This window comes from Tasmannia lanceolata, unplaced genomic scaffold, assembly GCF_043159265.1.
Source record: "Tasmannia lanceolata isolate RefF3 unplaced genomic scaffold, GAP_Taslan_0.1 ptg000003l, whole genome shotgun sequence".
Classification (NCBI taxonomy): domain Eukaryota; kingdom Viridiplantae; phylum Streptophyta; class Magnoliopsida; order Canellales; family Winteraceae; genus Tasmannia; species Tasmannia lanceolata.
Genome location: NW_027518680.1, coordinates 20376251 through 20387196, shown reverse-complemented (window position 1 = coordinate 20387196; position 10946 = coordinate 20376251).

Genomic DNA, 10946 nt, shown 5'->3' with positions numbered 1-10946 from the left:
GTAATCAGGTGACGAATCTAGATTTCTGGTCACTTATGGGTCATAGATCTCTCATCTAGGTGGCGACTCTATCATTCTCTTTTGTGTGAAATTCGGATTATTTTCGTGATCCCAAGTTCACGGAAATGATGAATTAAATAAATAATAAAAAGCACACGCCAATCGCGTGGGTACGAGAAACCAAGAGAAAGAGGCGGGTCGCGCCCCTCTCACGAGATTGGGTCCCACAGACTGGTGACTTTGCTAGGGACCACCTAACTTCATTAAAATTTCAAAGGGTAACTCATTTGGACTTACTTTATTTGGCTTATGAAAACTCTATCTTATATCTTTCTGTTGCTCTTTGATAGATTAGTTTGTCTGCTTCGCTTTATTTTCTCATCACATTATACTGCAAACTATATATAATAAAACCTGAAGGCATCTTAGATTGCGAGAACCTATTTCACACACATCACTTGCATCCAAACACATGCATCTCACACACACACACACATCCTATTTAGGAACCTGAAGTGTTATTTAGCATGGTTGAATGTGATTTCATCACCTGGTGCCTCTGTGTTAGAGAAGCATTCCACTCTTAGCCTAGTACCTTTATGGTGCGTAAACGGATCCGTTGATTCACGTACTGCTACTTTAGATACCGGTACAGTATATCGAACACGGATTTGCGATAAGGGAGCTCTTGGCCTTACCCCTAGATTAACCCACACATGCATATAGTATACGAACACGCGTACATCACGTGTGTGAGCCTAGATTAGAATATCCTACCCATTCGTGTCTAGAATAGGCTGTAGTCCATCTTTCAATGGCTAAGATCGATTTTTAGGTACACAAACAAAGTCAAGAGTCGAGATCCTCTCTACACTCCGCTGAATTAGGATTATGGTTTGATGCCTTCAGGTAACACTAAATAAGATGTGAGAAGATTGAAAGCTTTTCCTTTGGGATTAGGATATAAATCTCATCTTTCTCAAGATCTCATAGGACTAGTCTCTTCTTGATCTATCCCTAAAAGCAATCTTGTGTGATTCCGCCTAATCTTTTGATCACGTGTCTATCGTTCTCTCCTTATGTGATTCAATAATGTTTTTCATTCCTTCTCTTAAACGGCGGGAACAATATTTCAATCATTTGATTAGGCAATCCTGATGATCTAATCATACTTGTATCCCTAGTCCCTTCCTACTGTAGAGGCAACCCTTTTCAAGATCATCTCTTAAGCCCTTCAGATTTTGTTCTGATAGTCCTTAAACTAGGGGCATTCTCCTGCATGATAATGTCATCATTATCGTGTCTTGGTCCTTTAGGATTCATTCTATTGTCCCATTACTTGCTTAGTGTGTAATCTTTTTTCATTAATTGAGAATGAACAATCCTTGAATGTCAAGCTCATATACCATTCTTATTGTTTCCATGTCAGGACTGTTCACAACTGAAAATTCAGAAAAGCTTCTTGAGTTTGAATCTATTCGCGTCAGTGAGGAAGCTAATTCCCCATTTTCTTTGGAAGCGTTTATAATCCTCTCCTTCCATATTCATGGCAGACTCTATGAAAAATTCCCAACTCTCTTACATCATGGAAGCCTTGACCCAGCTCATCCAGCAGATGAAGGAATTGAAGGAAGAAAATCAATTCATCAAAGCTCAACTGACTGAGAAATTTGATCCAACCACTGTTGTTTCTAAGGGCAAAGGTCCTAGCTTCTCCATGGTTATGGGTTCAGAAGAACTAATTGTGAATCTCTCTAGACAAATGGCTGCGCTAACAGAAGAAGTTCATCAGATGAAGCAACAAATGCAAACCTGGTATTGTCAGTCCCAAAGTTCTGAACATTTCGCTGACAAAAATATCAAAGTCCAGAACGTTGTTACTAGGAACTCTGTCTCTCGGCACCATCAGGATTCTGTTAGGCCCTTAATTCTTGAATATGACCAAGATCCACCATCTGAGACTCCAACAAAAAGAATTCACTGACTTGCCGATCTCGCGACCTGATGTTCTGAAATGGTTGCTCAAGGAAAGAATGATAATACTATTGGGACCAGAGCCTGTTCCTAATCCTCTTCCCAGGACCTTCCAAATGAAAGAATTTTGTGATTACCATTTATGTCCTGATCATGCTACTGATAAATGCCTCAGTTTAAAAATTTTCTATTTTTGAAGTTCGACTACGAAGACTTTCCATTTTTAACTTCTCCTTTAAGGGCAACTTGATTTGACTGCACTTTGGTCCCTTTTCGGGTGCGTATTGCTCAAATAAGAGCGTTTTGGTCCAAAAATTTATTTTTTCAAGAGAAATGGCTCAACCAGATGTTAGGGGTGCACCATAAAGGTCACATAGGTTAGATCCATCCACAAAATATTAAATTTAAAAGAATTTTATTAAATTTTTATGAAAAAAACCCAAAACCCATGTGAGAAGACCCATTGGGCAAAAGCCCACATAAGAATGGGCCTAAGTGGACCCACCCATGTGGGTCGGCCACATAAGTAGGCGCCCCACTTGGGTGGCCCACTTAGTTGGGCGCCCAACATGGATGAGGTGGGATGGTGATGACATATTTGATATGTCTTGAAAAAAAAAATGAAAATAAGGAAGAGTTATAATTAGAAAGGGCTAGTATGATCAGGTTAGTAAAACGGCTATAACGTTTTACCTACTTGTCCAAAAAATTTCTACTTATACTTGTTTCGAACAGCTCAAACAAATCTACAACTTCTTAGTTTATGACTTTTTTTGACTTTTTCGAACAGCTCAAACAAATCTACAACTTCTTAGTTTATATTGTATGCACTGTTTATATTGTCTGTCTTACGCTGCTCGGTCTCTGGAGGACCCTGCTCTAACGTTGTTTCCTCCACCACAGGGGTTGAGGCGTTAGATGGCGGAGCATTTACAAATGAAGAAACCATGGGATAAGGGACCGTGTGATCAGAGAGTTCGCTTCTGGGATTTTTGCACTTTGACGTCTTGCGTCATTTGCCATTTTTACTTTGTCAAGACTTTCTTTAGTTGGGACTTTGGTGATTTAAAACTTTACTTTTCTTTTGAAGTATGAGTATTGAAATTGTTATGGTAAGACTTATTTAATTTGGAATAAGATTTTGTCGTGGCTGCTGATTATCAAAAAAAAAATAATTTATTTCCATGATTTTTGCGTTGTTCTTTTGCTCGTAGCGACTTGACGGAATCGGGTCGTTACAGTTGAATTATTTTCATGATTTTTGCGTTGTTCTTTTGCTCGTAGCGACTTGACGGAATCGGGTCGTTACAGTTGTGGTATCAGAGCTCTGGGTTTTTGTGAAATACCTGGACTACGTGAGTGTGGGTAGATTATAGGATTGGGGTAGACAATTAAGACTTGTCGACCAAAATATATGCACTCTGATTTCTATACTCTTAAAGGGAAGACACAGTACTAAATTTGCACTCTGATTTCTATACCCTTAAAGGGAAGACACAGTACTAAATTTTAATACTAGTCCATTAATGGCAAACAAAGTCTTCTAGTAGTATAATACTTCATAGCAATAAAAAGATTATGTTATTGATATATATATATATATATATATATATATATATATATATATATATATATATATATATATACATATGACTATGTATTGTTCATTTTGCAGAGCATCTGAGGAGAGCACTTGAAACCTTGAGGCAGAATCATTTGTTTGCCAAGTTTTCCAAGTGCGAGTTTTGGATAGAGAGCGTGACATTCTTAGGTCACGTGGTCTCTAAGGAGGGCATCTCAGTTGACCCAGTTAAGGTAGAGGCAGTATTGAAGTGGAAACAGCCTACTAGCGCAACTGAGGTCAGGAGTTTCTTGGGGCTAGCCGGTTATTACCAAAAATTTGTTGAGGGGTTTTCTGCATTTACTGGTCCTCTGACCAAGTTGACTAGAAAGAATGTCAAGTTTATTTGGGCGGAGGAGTGTGAGCTCAGTTTCCAGGAATTGAAGAAGAGGTTGACTTCGTCGCCTGTTCTTGTCCTCCCTTCTGAAGGAGTGGATTTTGTTATTTATAGCGATGCTTCCATAAATTGGTTAGGTTGTGTACTTATGCAGGATGGAAAGGTGATTGCATATGGCTCACGGCAGTTGAAGCGGCATGAGGTGAATTACCCCACCCATGACTTAGAATTGGCAGCTGTGGTTTTTGCGCTCAGGATCTGGCGTCATTATTTGTATGGTGTGAAGTTTGAGGTTTTTACGGACCACAAAAGCCTCAAATACCTGTTTGATCAGAAAGAATTAAATATGCGCTAGAGGAGGTGGCTTAAGTTCTTAAAGGACTACGATTTTACATTGAGCTACCATCCGGGTAAAGCCAATGTGGTTGCCGATGCTCTCAGTAGGCAAGGAGGTGTTAGACTTGCATGCTTGATGATGGAAGAGTGGAAACTCCTTGAGCAGTTTAGAGATTTGACATTGGGTGCTTGCAAAGTGGGTGAAAAATCAGTCTTAGCAAATTTTCGAGTTCAGTCAGACTTTTTGGAGTCGATAAAGGCGGCTCAAGTAGATGATGCAGAGTTGGTCAGGTTGAAGAAAGACGTAGATTCCAGACCAGACTTTTCAATTGGGGTAGACGGTTACTTGTACTTTAAAGGCAGGATATGTGTGCTAGCTATAGAAGATCTCAGAAGGAGTATCTTGGATGAGGCCCATAAGTCTCGCTACACCATTCACCCGGGTAGCACCAAGATGTATCATGATTTGAAAAGAAACTTCTGGTGGAGCGGAATGAAAAGAGAAGTGGCTAGCTATGTTTCGAAATGCTTGACTTGTCAGAAAATAAAGATTGAGCATCAGAAACCTGGAGGCACTCTAAAACCTTTGGAGATACCCATGTGGAAGTGGGATAGCATTTCTATGGACTTCATCATGGGTTTGCCCAAAACCAAGAACGGTTGTGATAGCATCTGGGTGATTGTTGATCGTCTCACCAAATCTGCACATTTTATTGCCATGAAAAAGACTTGGACTTTGAACGAGTTGGCTAAGGTGTATGTGGCACAAATTATCAGATTGCATGGAGTACCTGCTTCTATAGTATCAGACAGGGACACCAGGTTCACTTCTGGGTTTTGGCGTGGATTGCAAGAGGCTTTGGGATCGAAGCTAAATTTTAGTACTGCCTATCATCCTCAGACGGATGGTCTGACTAAGAGGGTTAACCAGATTGTGGAGGACCTATTGAGAGCCTGTATTCTCGATTTTAGGGGAGACTGGGAGCGACACTTGCCCCTAGTCGAATTTGCATATAATAACAGCTATCAGCAGAGTATTCAGATGGCTCCCTTCGAGGCTCTTTATGGTCGTGCTTGCAGATCACCATTGTGTTGGGTTGAAGTAGGTGAGAGGCAGTTGTTTGGGCCCGAAATTAGTGGAAGAAACATCTGAGAAAGTAACCTTGATCAGAGAGAGGTTAAAGGCAGCTCAGAGTAGGCAGAAGAGCTATGCCGATCAGTGGCGTAGAGAGCTCGAGTTCGCTGAGGGAGATATGGTTTTTGTTAAAATCTCGCCATTCAAAGCGGTTATGCGGTTCGGCAGGAAGGGTAAGTTGAGCCCTCGTTACATCGGGCCTTATCGCATCTCTAAGCGAGTTGGATCTCGAGCTTATGTGTAAGAACCGGTAAAAAAAAATATATATATATATATAAATATAAAAATGGCCTCATAGGTGGGTAATCATCGGCCATTACTCATTTTCCCCAAGTTAATCGGGCATGAGGACATCTGGCATAATGGGGCGTACACGATTCGAACCCAAGTCTAAGCTAAGATTGAACGGCTTCCTACCACTAAGCCACCGCCCCAGATGTCAACAAAAACGGAATAGATATATATATATATATGTTAAAAATTTCCAATAGTCACTATTCACAATAGTCACTATGCGAGATTACTATGCAGAACTACTATGTAAGTTCACTATTGAGATACACTATTTAAAAGTATTATTCACAGTAGGACCCACCGAGTACTATTTACAAACGGGTCCCACCATCAGTAGGTCCCACATCAGCGGGCCCCACATCAGCGGGCCCCACACAAGTAGGTCCCACATCAGCGGGCCCCACATCAGCGGGCCCCACACAAGTAGGTCCCACACAAGCGGGTCCCACATCAGCGGGTCCTACCAACAGTAGGTCCCACAACAAGTAAGTCCCACACAATAATTCAAGTTACTATTCAAGCAAATAAACTAATAATATAATAATTTAAGTTACTATTCATGCAAATAAAATAATAAATAAAATAATAATATAATAATTCAGGTTAAGGCTATAAATATAGAGGCTCGCAGACGAGGAGAAGGAAAAAAAAAAAGAGAAAGAGAGAGGAAGAGAAGAAGAAGAAAAAGAAAAAAAAAAAATCTGAGAGAGGAGAAGGAAAAGGAAATCTGAGAGAGAAGAAGGAAAAAGGAAATCAGAGAGAAGAAGGAAAAGGAAATCTGAGAGAGGAGAAGGAAAAGGAAATCTGAGAGAGGAGAAGGTAAGTCTGTCAATAGTTATTTATTTACACAGTGAAATATCGGTGATATGGTTGGTTCTACCACCTATGGATAAAGCGTGCATATGAGGCGATAACTCGCTATCGATTATGCAAACTTTATCATCATATTTGAACGGTGAAATGCTCGCATAGTAACCGTAAAGTAAACTGTAAGGAAAGAAAGGCGAAGAAAGGCGAACTGCTGAGCATAGTAGCCAAAGAATGGTGGCCCACATGAATAATAACATGCGGGGCCCACATGAATAGTAACATGCGAGGCCCACATGAATAATAACATGCGGGGCCCACATGAATAGTAACATGCGAGGCCCACATGAATAGTAACATGCGGGGCCCACATGAATAGTAACATGCGAGGCCCACATGAATAGTAACATGCGGGGCCCACATGAATAGTAGCATGTGGGGTCCACATGAATGGTAACCTATGGGGTCCACATGCATAGTAACATGTGGGGTCCATATGAATAGTGTCTGCTAGGCCCCATGATCTTGAAATATGAATTTGATAACAAATAATATGGGGTCCACAGGGAATATTATTTTGGACATAGATGGACATTACCTGGATAGAAAGGACACTACCTTAAAATATGAATTTGATGATAACTGTTAATTTTTGGGCCCACTTGGTAGGGAGGCATACACGTGCAAGGTGGAACCACCCTCAAATTGGGGTATATATATCTTTGGTGGAAGTTTGATATAAAAAAATGAGACAGCAGTATAGCGCCTCAAAATGAGTGTCTATGCCAAAACAGAACGTGAATATGATTTTATCTTCAGGATGATGCCCCTCACACCCTCACTTAGAGGCCGTCCCAATATATATACATCCGAAGTCTTTACAAGGCAGGTGATACCTAACTTTGCTCGTACGACTTTCAATGTATCCAACAAGAATGGTGAAGTATTTGATTTACATTGTTTCTAAGTTATTCTATATTATATGTTGAAATGGATTCAGTTTGTATTTATTTGAAATGATTCTGAAAATCTCGAGGAAAGGTAGGAAAGGTTGCTGGGCTGTATATGGAAAATTTCTCCTCACTATGTAGACGTGTTTTAAAACTGGGGAGGGCGTGGACCCAAAAGGGCAGTGACCCAAAAGGGCATGACCCAGAACCGGATAATAGCGGACAATATCTACATGGGTAGGATCGGGATTTCACATCATGGTATCAGGGCTGGACCTTCTATCATATTGGAAAAGTATTTGTTCAGTTTTTTTGAATTGAATTCTGGTTTAGAAAATCTCTATGAATTATTATGTTGGAAAAGTATTTGAATGTTATTTGAATAAATATGGATCTTGATCTGCTGTTTAGATTGAACTATCATACCTGCTAGGTTACTATCACTCTGCTTGACGTTGATTCCTCCACCACAGGGGTTGAGGCATTAGATGGCGGAGCATTTGCAAATGAAGGAACCATGGGATAAGGGACTGTGTGATCAGAGAGTTTGTTCCTGAGTTTTTACATTTTGACGCCTTGCGTCATTTACCATGTCTATCAATACTTTGTTATGATAAGACATCTTTCAGTTGTAATAAGATTCTATCGTGGTTGATGCTTGTATAAAAACATGAAAAAAAAAATAGTTACATGATTTTGCTTTCTTTTGCTCGTAGCGACTCGTCGGAAATCGGGTCGTTACATTATGAGTTAGAATTACCTCCAAACCTTGATCGGATGCATAACGTATTTCATGTATCCATGCTCCGTCTATATCATCCCGACTCTTCTCATGTGCTAGAGGAGGACGAGGTGGAGCTTCAGGGTGATTGGTCATTTTCGGAAGGGCCTGTGCGCATTCTGGAGCGCAAGGAAAGAGTTTTGTGTAGCAAGTCGATTCCCCTTGTCAGAGTACTTTGGCGTCACCATGGCGTCGAGGAGGCTACTTGGGAGCGAGAATCTAATATCCAGAAAAATTTTCCAGAGTTATTTGGAGGTACGCCTTTAGTTATTTAGTAATACTGTTTATGTTGAAATCATTGCTAGGTAGTACTATATAAAGATTTGATGTGTAACCTTTGATGTAATTACCCTCGTCAAAGAATTGAGAGAGGAATTTCGGGGACGAAATTCTTTTAAGGGGGGTAGAATGTAACGACTACCCTCGTTAAATCTATAAAGTTACATTTTAAAACTATAAATTCTAAACCATTGAATCAAAAATTTAGAGTCGAGATTATCGTAGCAAGTGGAGAGTCCATCGTTTTCCCTTTTGTGGGAAAAACATGTGCACTTTCCTTAAGGAGTGTGAACTCAATTGAAAATCTTTCTTTTCTTTTTAAAAATCCAATGTTATGGTGGGTCTTGCTGTAAAATTTATCTAACGTTAAAAAAAAAGCATTCAATATACATAATTAAGGGAAGTAATTAGGGTCATTTGGTGGCTAAATTAAGAAGGTTAATAAGGTTGAAAAAGGAAAAGAAAATAGTTGGAAATTTTGGGGAGGGAAATCACGATCCCTAAAATGGAAAGAAGAATGGGCAAAACGGAAGATTTCTATATGAACGTATATTTTGGGGGATCCATCATCCTTGCTTTGAAACCTAAAAATCTCACCAAATCATTTACACCACCGTATTGTTAAGATCAAAAATAAAAACAAGAAAAGAAAAGGGGAAAGAGTACAGTGAGAGAGGAAGAAAGAGAGAGGCTCGGACGGTTCTTGGCCGGGAAACCCATCTTGCTTCTTCATCTTCGCCATTCACCACAGCCGAGAGGTATGTTGATTTTGAGTTACTTGAAATTCCATGGCAACTTCTTCATCAAATTTTTTGAAACCATAGAATTTCATTCCCAACCGTGTATGCAATGGAACCCTCTTTGTGTATTTCTTCAAAACCCATTTCACTTCCACGATTTTGCCACGCCCAATCTCACGCTCCAAAACCTGCAAAAACCCATATCTATGTTAAAAGAAAAGAAGGCTGCTGTAAAGAAACAAAACAAGATACAGAAAGGGGAAAAATAAATAACGTAATATGTACATGCTTATGCCCCTCGTTTTTATCTTGAGACACCCTTTTTAGTTATTCATTTTTTTCTAAAGACATACGTCTGTTCCAGCATTTTTGTATTTTTTGGTCACAAATGAAACATATATAAGGAACTTTTAATTTCCAAAAAAAAAAGTTGTAATGCACGGTTTTATAAGTTCCTAATAAATCCTACAAAATGATTTTTCTTTTATAATTTTAAATAAATCAGTTCTACACTAGTAGCCATCTTAATACAAATTTTGTGTAGGGTTAATATCTCATCAGTGATACATATAATTTTTTTTAAATAATTGATCTACAAGCCTTCTACTTCTTTCTCCCACTAAAAGGGGCCCATCTTAATCTCACACATCTCCAGGTTTAAAAAGGCAGGTGACAGCTAGACCGTGCTTTGTAATGGTTTCCAATATAATTTGTTATATGCAATGTAGTTCTGTTTATAAAATTTTGTCTTATTAATACCTGCTTAGCTTAATTATACTTGATTTCCTAGAATGAAATGAACTGAAAAATAAATGGTTCTAAACCTTATGTGAAACAATGCAGGAAAGAAGACAGAGGTAATGTATTTAAAATCCCTAATTGCATATCATACATGGGGGAGAGTGAAGGGGAAAGTTAAGGGTGTGGTGGTATCATCCTGGGACCTAAGGTCCAAAGGCCAACGCGAGAAGCGTGTACAGCCTTTCATTGGCAAACCATCCAAAGGGATAGTATCCCCGAAACGGCTCGGCATTAAATGCGAGACCGAAATTCCGAGTCCATAACGCCACTACCTTTAGACAGGGGTAGTGGGTAGTCGTGCGGCAAGGACACCAGCAAAAATGAGAAAGTCAGAAAAGAACTGACAGTAAAGTAAACTGGGGAAAAGCCGGATGTACCTGAGGAATGTCTGTCTCAATTTACATAATCATTGCATACATAGTATAAACTTGAATCATCGTCACTCTTTTTATTTATGTTGCCATGTATAGTGTAATTCACTTCAGTCTTTATTATTGTTTCTAGATATTGTTAAGGATTTGGATTATATTGTATGCACTGTTTATATTGTCTCTCTTACTCTGCTCGGTCTCTGGAGGACCCTGCTCTAACGTTGATTTCTCCACCACAGGGGTTGAGGCGTTAGATGGCGGAGCATTTACAAATAAAGAAACCATGGGATAAGGGACCGTGTGATCAGAGAGTTCGCTTCTGGGAATTTTGCACTTTGACGTCTTGCGTCATTTGCCATTTTTATTTTGTCAAGACTTTCTTTAGTTGGGACTTTGGTGATTTAAAACTTTACTTTTCTTTTGAAGTATGAGTATTGAAATTGTTATGGTAAGACTTATTTAATTTGGAATAAGATTTTGTCGTGGTTGCTGATTATAAAAAAAAAAAATTATTTCCATG